Below are 6803 nucleotides of genomic sequence, written 5' to 3' on the forward strand. Positions count from 1 at the left end.
GAGATTTGGGGGTATCTGTTACCACAGCATAACCCAGACTATCCTGACGAATACAAAAAAAAATCACATGTAGACTAGAAATGACAGCATTGTCTGTCCATATTTATGGCCCTATTAAAAACCACACTAGGGACTTTTTGGAAAAAAAAAAAAGAAGTTACATGTATTATAGGCATGAATAGATTAGCCCACAGAAGTATTCTTAGAGCTGAAATATTATTTTTTCTCCATTCCAGGAAGCTAAAGACTAGGGAAGATAAATGTTTCTTTCTGGCCAATAGGAAAGTCCTAGATCCAGGATGACTCCCAGTCACATGCTCATTCCAGCCAGCTTGGCTGCCTTCCTGCCTCACTGGGATCCAAGATGGCAGCCAGCGCCAGTCACCGGGGCAGCATTTCTTCCCCTCAGGCCAGACCTGTCAGTGACTCAGCAGAGCCTGTCCAGCCTTCATGGTTATGAACTTGGAATGTCTCTTGCTCACCTAGATGTTATCATCTGACTTGTGACAGATTAATTCCTTAATCATCTGTTTGAGTTTTTCCACTTGATATTAAACCTCTCATCTTATTTCCTCATGGTTGTGAGACTGTCAGAGAGCAAAGAGGTCATTTACGTCTTCTCCAGGAGAGGTCCTTCAGACTGAGAGGCATTCCCTGGGGAGGGAAAATACCCTCTGTCATAGTTTCCTGTGACTGCTGTAACAAATTATCACAAACTTGGTGACTTAACATGAGAGAAATGTATTCTCTCACAGTTCTGGAAGCCATACATCTGAAATCTAGGTGTCAGCAGGACCACATGTCCTTGGAGAGTTCTGGAGGGGGGGAAGTCCTTCCTTGCCTCTTCCTGCTCTGGGGGCTCTCAGCCGTTCCCTGGCTTCCTTGGCTGTGTCACTCCAGTCTCTGCCTCTGTCTTCACATGGCCTTCTCTGGAGTCTCAAAACTCCCTCTGTCTCTCTTAGAAGGATTCTTGTCATTGGATTTAGGGTCCCCCTGGATAATGCAGGATCATCTCATCTCAGGATCCTTAACATATTTACGTATGCAAAGCCCCTTTTTCCAAATAAGGTCATACCAGGAATTAGGAGGGAATCAGCATTCAGTTCACTCCACTCTCTCTGTGTTGTGTCATGAAATCTTCCTCCCAGGACAAGTGTGGAATGTAAATGAAGGCTGTTCTCTGCCTGCTTGCCCCTTTCTTCCTGGTTTGTCTCCTCTTTGCCTCCTTCATGCTTCTGCCTTCTCTCCACAGCCAAGGACACTCATGCTCACTGACTAATTGAGTCTAAGGTTTTAGGGGATTCATATGCGCTTCCTCCCAGATATTGGCAACTTAAATTTGAATAATAGAGGGGACCATGCCACACCAGTGCAAAATATTCTCCTTGTAAAATGTTGGATGTTGGTGAGGGATATATTTCTGGATGGGAAGAGGGAAACAGAGTGGGAGAATTCCTTCCAATGGGTGCATTGGAATTCTATCAGATTCTACCACCACATTAATTTCTGGGACACACTCAGCACACTGGTCAAATGTGGGCTTAGGTCTAAGTTGGGAGGGTATGTCTGAGTGTGAGTGTGTGTGTGTGTGTGTGTGTGTGTGTGTGTGTGTAGATACGATAGAATTACTACCCAACCTCAACAAGCTAGATTTCTGAAACCAGGAAAATTAAACCAAACAAGGATAATACTAATACTGTCATTTATTTAACATTTACAACTGGCTAGGCACTGTAAAGTTTCTTATCCATTTTCCCAGTTTGATTTCCAAAATCAGCTATACATGTTCAGGATGGGGACAACCTGTTTAAAAGTGGTTCTTGGGGTGCCTGGGTGGCTCAGTCGGTTAAGTGTCTGCCTTCGGCTCAGGTTGTGATCCCAGGGTCCTGGGATCAAGCCCTGTGTTGGGTTCCCTCCTGGGCAGGAGCCTGCTTCTCCCTCTGCCTCTCTCTGCCTATCCCCCTACTTGTGCACGCTCTCTCTCTCTCTCTCAAATAAATAAATAAAATCTTAAAAAAAAAAAAAAGTGGTTTTCATGGGGCACCTGGCTGGCTCAGTGAGTAGAACATGCAATTCTTGATCTTGGGGTTGTGAGTTCAAGCCCTGCGTTGGGCGTAGAGATTACCTGAAAATAAAATCTTAAACAAATTTAAAAAAACAAATAAAAGTGGTTCTTATGAAAAAAATGTAAAAGTTTTAGTCAACCACAAGCTTAGTCAATGAGTAACATCATCACTATGTGTGGCTGCAAAAGGGGGACGCAAAATAAGACTGTTTTCCTGACACTGTAGTGCCCAGACTGAGGGTGGCAAATAGACCCAATTTAGTAAGAAACCCCCTCTTATACCTCATCAACTGAGCTCAAGGTCTTGAGGGACACAAGATAAAGGAAGTATCTTCCAAGGTCACAGTCACTTATTTGTGGACAGAATATCTTCACTCAATCCTGGAGGAAGCTTGAACATTCTAGGAGCAAAGCTTGAATCTCTCCCTTTGGCTCTCTCTCCCTCCATAAACCACGACCCAGGAAGAGCCACCTCTACCTTGACCCTTAACCTTGACTTCCTCCTTGGCACCCCAAAGGCCTCCTCCCACCAGCATGGCCCAGCCCCCAGAGTTATCCTCCTACTCCAGAACAGCTGCACCCCTTCTTGCTTGAGTCTGTCTTCATCATGAGTCTCTCCAGGACGAGGACCAATGGAGACGGGACAAATGAAGGAAGAAATAAAGCTTGTAGGCCAGCATTTGAAGAGATGCAAACCAGAATAGGGGCAGGAACTGGTCCCCAAGCAAGTGCGAACAGCTGGAGGAAATGGAGATGTTTAACTTAGAGAAGACGTTGGGGGTCCCATAAGCATACCATCTATTGGGTAACTGCTGGGTTCCAGACTCTATTCTTCATGCTTTGTCTACATTGTGCTTACTTCCTTTGACCTTCATAGGAACCTTCTGAAAACTCAATGCCCCTCTTTAAAGAAAAACAAATCAAGGCAGTGAGAGTTTCAGTAACTTATGTGAGGGCCAATAGATAAGTTAATGTCAAGGCCTGCACTCCACCTGGGGAGGTCTAACCCCACTGTAGCACCATCAAGGGGGAGAAAACAAAGAGATGTATCACGTTTCACACCAGAAGATAAATGTAGGAGCGAAGGGCCAACATTCCAGGGAGGCAGATTGTTGGCTCGGTCTAGGGAAGGATTCGGTAACAATTAGAGCTGCCTGGTAAGGAGTGGGCAGCCCTGCGGCTCCCTGAGGCTCCCACCAAGGAGCCTCCAAGCAGAAGGTGGGCGACCATCTGCCATGGATATAATAAGGAATTCTGCCCTGGAGTGAAGGTTGGACCAGGGGAACTTGATGAGGGGATATATGTGCACTAACTGATTCGAGGCAGTTCTAAAAAAGCCTGACATTCTAAGATTCCCAAAACCTGTCAAACTTGCTTGCAATATAAAATCCCTAACAGTCAATGTCCTCCACAGCTTACCATCCAAACCAGAGAAAAGCAGTTGACCACGTTCATTTCCTGGGCTGCTTCTCCCATTCTCTCTCATTTAGGATTACTTTTTCACTCACTGTATTTTCTTTTCCTTTACTATACACTGAAGAACAATAGCGTACTTAAACTCTCATTAGAGCATTCCTGAGACATGAATAAGCCTGAACTCTCCATTCCCATAATGAATGATTCCATGTCTGCCAAGTATCAATTCATACGCTTTATTCCGCAGTAATAAGCTTTTGGTTTCTCAGGCTGTGTGTTCCGGAAATCTGGTATAAGAACTTCCTGGCATCCTCGGCTTCGTGATGATTCTCCATTTTTCATCATTTTAACAACCTCATTCTGGAAGCCTAAGAACACTGACATGGGGAAAAAGCAATCTGAACTCAGTAGTAAAGATATGACAAGCACTAACCCTTCCCTAGTACCTACTGTGTGCCGGGCCCCATGTGGAGCACTTTCAATATACTAGCTTATTTCATATTTGTAACTGCCCTATGAGGTTGGTACCATTCTAATTACCCCCATTTTAAAGATGAGGAAGTAGAGGCATGGGGAAGTTAAGTAATTTGCAAGGAGTGGGACTAGGATTCAAATCAGGGCAGTTGGGTCCCGTGATCCCCACCCTTCATCCACACTATTCGGCTTCCAGCTGTGGACCCACGGACGGCCGAAAGAAACCCTGGGTGAGTTGCCTGCATCACCAAGCTGTGGCTTGTCTGTGCCTTGTCTGTGACATGCAGGACTGTTCAGGAACTTGGCAACCTCCAGCCCTGACGTTCTAGGAAGCAGCATTTCCAGGCGGCTACGCAGGGTCCGCATGAGGCTCTCCATCTACCCAGGAGCCAGCCAAGAACCCTCAATTCACCTGATGCGAGAGACTCATTTGTCTGTTTTCAGAACTCTCCAGGCATAAAAATGACCTTCCTGGACTAAGAAATCTATTTCAGGGTGTGGCTGTCTTTTTCTCTGTATCAGCTACAATCCATTTCCCTCATTCTTAAGTGCCGCTGGAGGACCAGCGCTCAGCGGGTATTAGAACACCCTCCACATCCTAAAAATTATTTATTTTTTTAAAAAAGATTTTATTTATTTGACTGAGAGAGACACAGCGAAGAGAAAGCACAAGCAGGGGGAGCGGCAGAGGGAGAGGGAGAAGCGGGTTTCCCACGGAGCAGGGAGCCCAATGAGGGGGCTCGATCCCAGGACCCTGGGATCATGACCTGAGCCAAAGGCAGACGCTTAATGACTGAGCCAACCAGGTGCCCCTAAAAATTGTTTATTAGAATTTCCTAACTTCCATTCAACAAAGTATACCATTAATCATACACTTTAGATTCATTTATTCATTTACCCAATGCACATTTATTGAGTGCCTAGAGGGGGCCAGGCAAGGTGATGGGCTCTGTGCATTTAGATTTTGGTGAAATCTGATTTTGACCTCTGTCTTAGGGTTATGCTAGCTGCCCTATCAGATGTGTCTCTGTGTTTTTTTTTAAACAATTCTTTTTTTTTTTAGATTTTATTTATTTATTTGAGAGAGAGAGAATGAGAGATAGAGAGCACGAGAGGGAAGAGGGTCAGAGGGAGAAGCAGACTCCCTGCCGAGCAGGGAGCCCGATGCGGGACTCGATCCTGGGACTCCAGGATCATGACCTGAGCCGAAGGCAGTCGCTCAACCAGCTGAGCCACCCAGGCGCCCTCTGTGTTTTAACACCTTAACAGACAAAGTTGATTTCTTATTCAGATAGAATGTAGAACTGGACGTTCGCGTGGCCCGAGGGTCAGACTGTGGGTCTCCTTGCAGTGGGGGACAGCTCCAGAGCAGAGTCTGAACTGCGGTGGCCAGAGTCATGGCAGGGCAGGCGTTCAGAAAATTTCTTCCCCTTTTTGACCAAGTTTTAGTTGAAAGGAGTGCAGCTGAAACTGTAACCAAAGGAGGTATTATGCTTCCAGAAAAATCTCAAGGAAAAGTGTTGCAAGCAATAGTAGTAGCTGTTGGATAGGCTCTAAAGGAAAGGGTGGGGAGATTCAACCAGTTAGTGTGAAAGTTGGAGATAAAGTTCTTCTCCCAGAATATGGGGGCACCAAAGTAGTTCTAGAATGACAAGGATTATTTCTTATTTAGAGATGGTGATATTCTTGGAAAGTACGTGGACTGAAATCATTATTAAAATGGCATGAAGTGAAGCTGCCCATTCCAGTGAAGTTGTGAAATCTTTCATCATGTAAATAATTTTTATGTCTCTCTTTTATAATACACTAATGGTATCCAAACTAATGATATCCAGTGTCTCTAAAATTTAGTTTTAGTGTACTGATATAAACATTAGCAAATAAAAATGCATAAATGAAAAAAAAAAAGAATGTAGAACCGGTTCTGACCCAGGTTCTTTCCCTCTTGGGGCTCCACCCTCCCTTGGGCATAAGAGTCATTTCCACTCAGCTCCCTGATAGGAAATGAGCCAGAGTAGAGAAGGCACTCCTTTCTCCTACTCACCTTTGCTCAGAAGTGACACTCATCTCCTCTATTTATACTGGTGAAGATCTAGATGTGAGGTCTGAGGTGGGTGGATAGGGGTGGGTGCTGAGAAATGTCACCCTCGCTTGGCAGCCTCTTCACAGAGGGCAGCCGCTCTGGTGGGTGGCAGCCGGCATGACCCATGTGGGGCGAGTACACCGGGAGGTGGCCATCAGGGACCGCTAGGTTCTGCAGTGGGATTTCCCCAAGCAGGTATGCCCTATGTCAGTGATGCTGATGTTGTTCAGTACACCTTTGGCAATCCTTCTTTGGAAATTACTTTGAAAGCAATTTGGGAACAAAAGATCTTTCTTTGTAAATCCTTCAATGGTGGCCATGTGCATTCTTTGTGGGCTGATATAATTCTTTTTTTTTAAAGATTTTTTTAAGATTTTATTTCTTTATTTGAGAGAGTGAGAATGAGAGAGAGAGAGCACATGAGAGGGGGGAGGGTCAGAGGGAGAAGCAGACTCCCTGCCAAGCAGGGAGCCCGACGTGGGACTCGATCCCGGGACTCCAGGATCATGACCCGAGCCGAAGGCAGTCGCGTAACCAACTGAGCCACCCAGGCGCCCCTGGGCTGATATAATTCTTGCAAATTAGTCATGAGTCATTCAGAGTCAAGTGTGGAGCATAAAGCAGAGGCTCGGTAATGCTATTTTGAATCCAAGTCAAAATGTATCAATAAAGGGAAGAGATGGAGTCCTCCTGTGTGCTGGTTGATTTGGCCCTAAAGGCAATTCCCTGAGAGGACCTGAGCTCCTGGAGTGTTTTGAGCAAAGG

General features: G+C 45.5%; 1 pseudogene; it reads left to right on the forward strand.

The window, feature by feature from the left end:
- Positions 1 to 5352: 5352 nt before the first annotated feature.
- LOC148162252 (10 kDa heat shock protein, mitochondrial pseudogene) lies at positions 5353 to 5661 on the forward strand (annotated as a pseudogene).
- Positions 5662 to 6803: the final 1142 nt, after the last annotated feature.

This window comes from Eumetopias jubatus, unplaced genomic scaffold (genome assembly GCF_037043125.1).
Source record: "Eumetopias jubatus isolate StellerSeaLion01/CBP00866 unplaced genomic scaffold, mEumJub1_p1.0 scaffold_16, whole genome shotgun sequence".
Taxonomy (NCBI): Eukaryota; Metazoa; Chordata; class Mammalia; order Carnivora; family Otariidae; genus Eumetopias; species Eumetopias jubatus.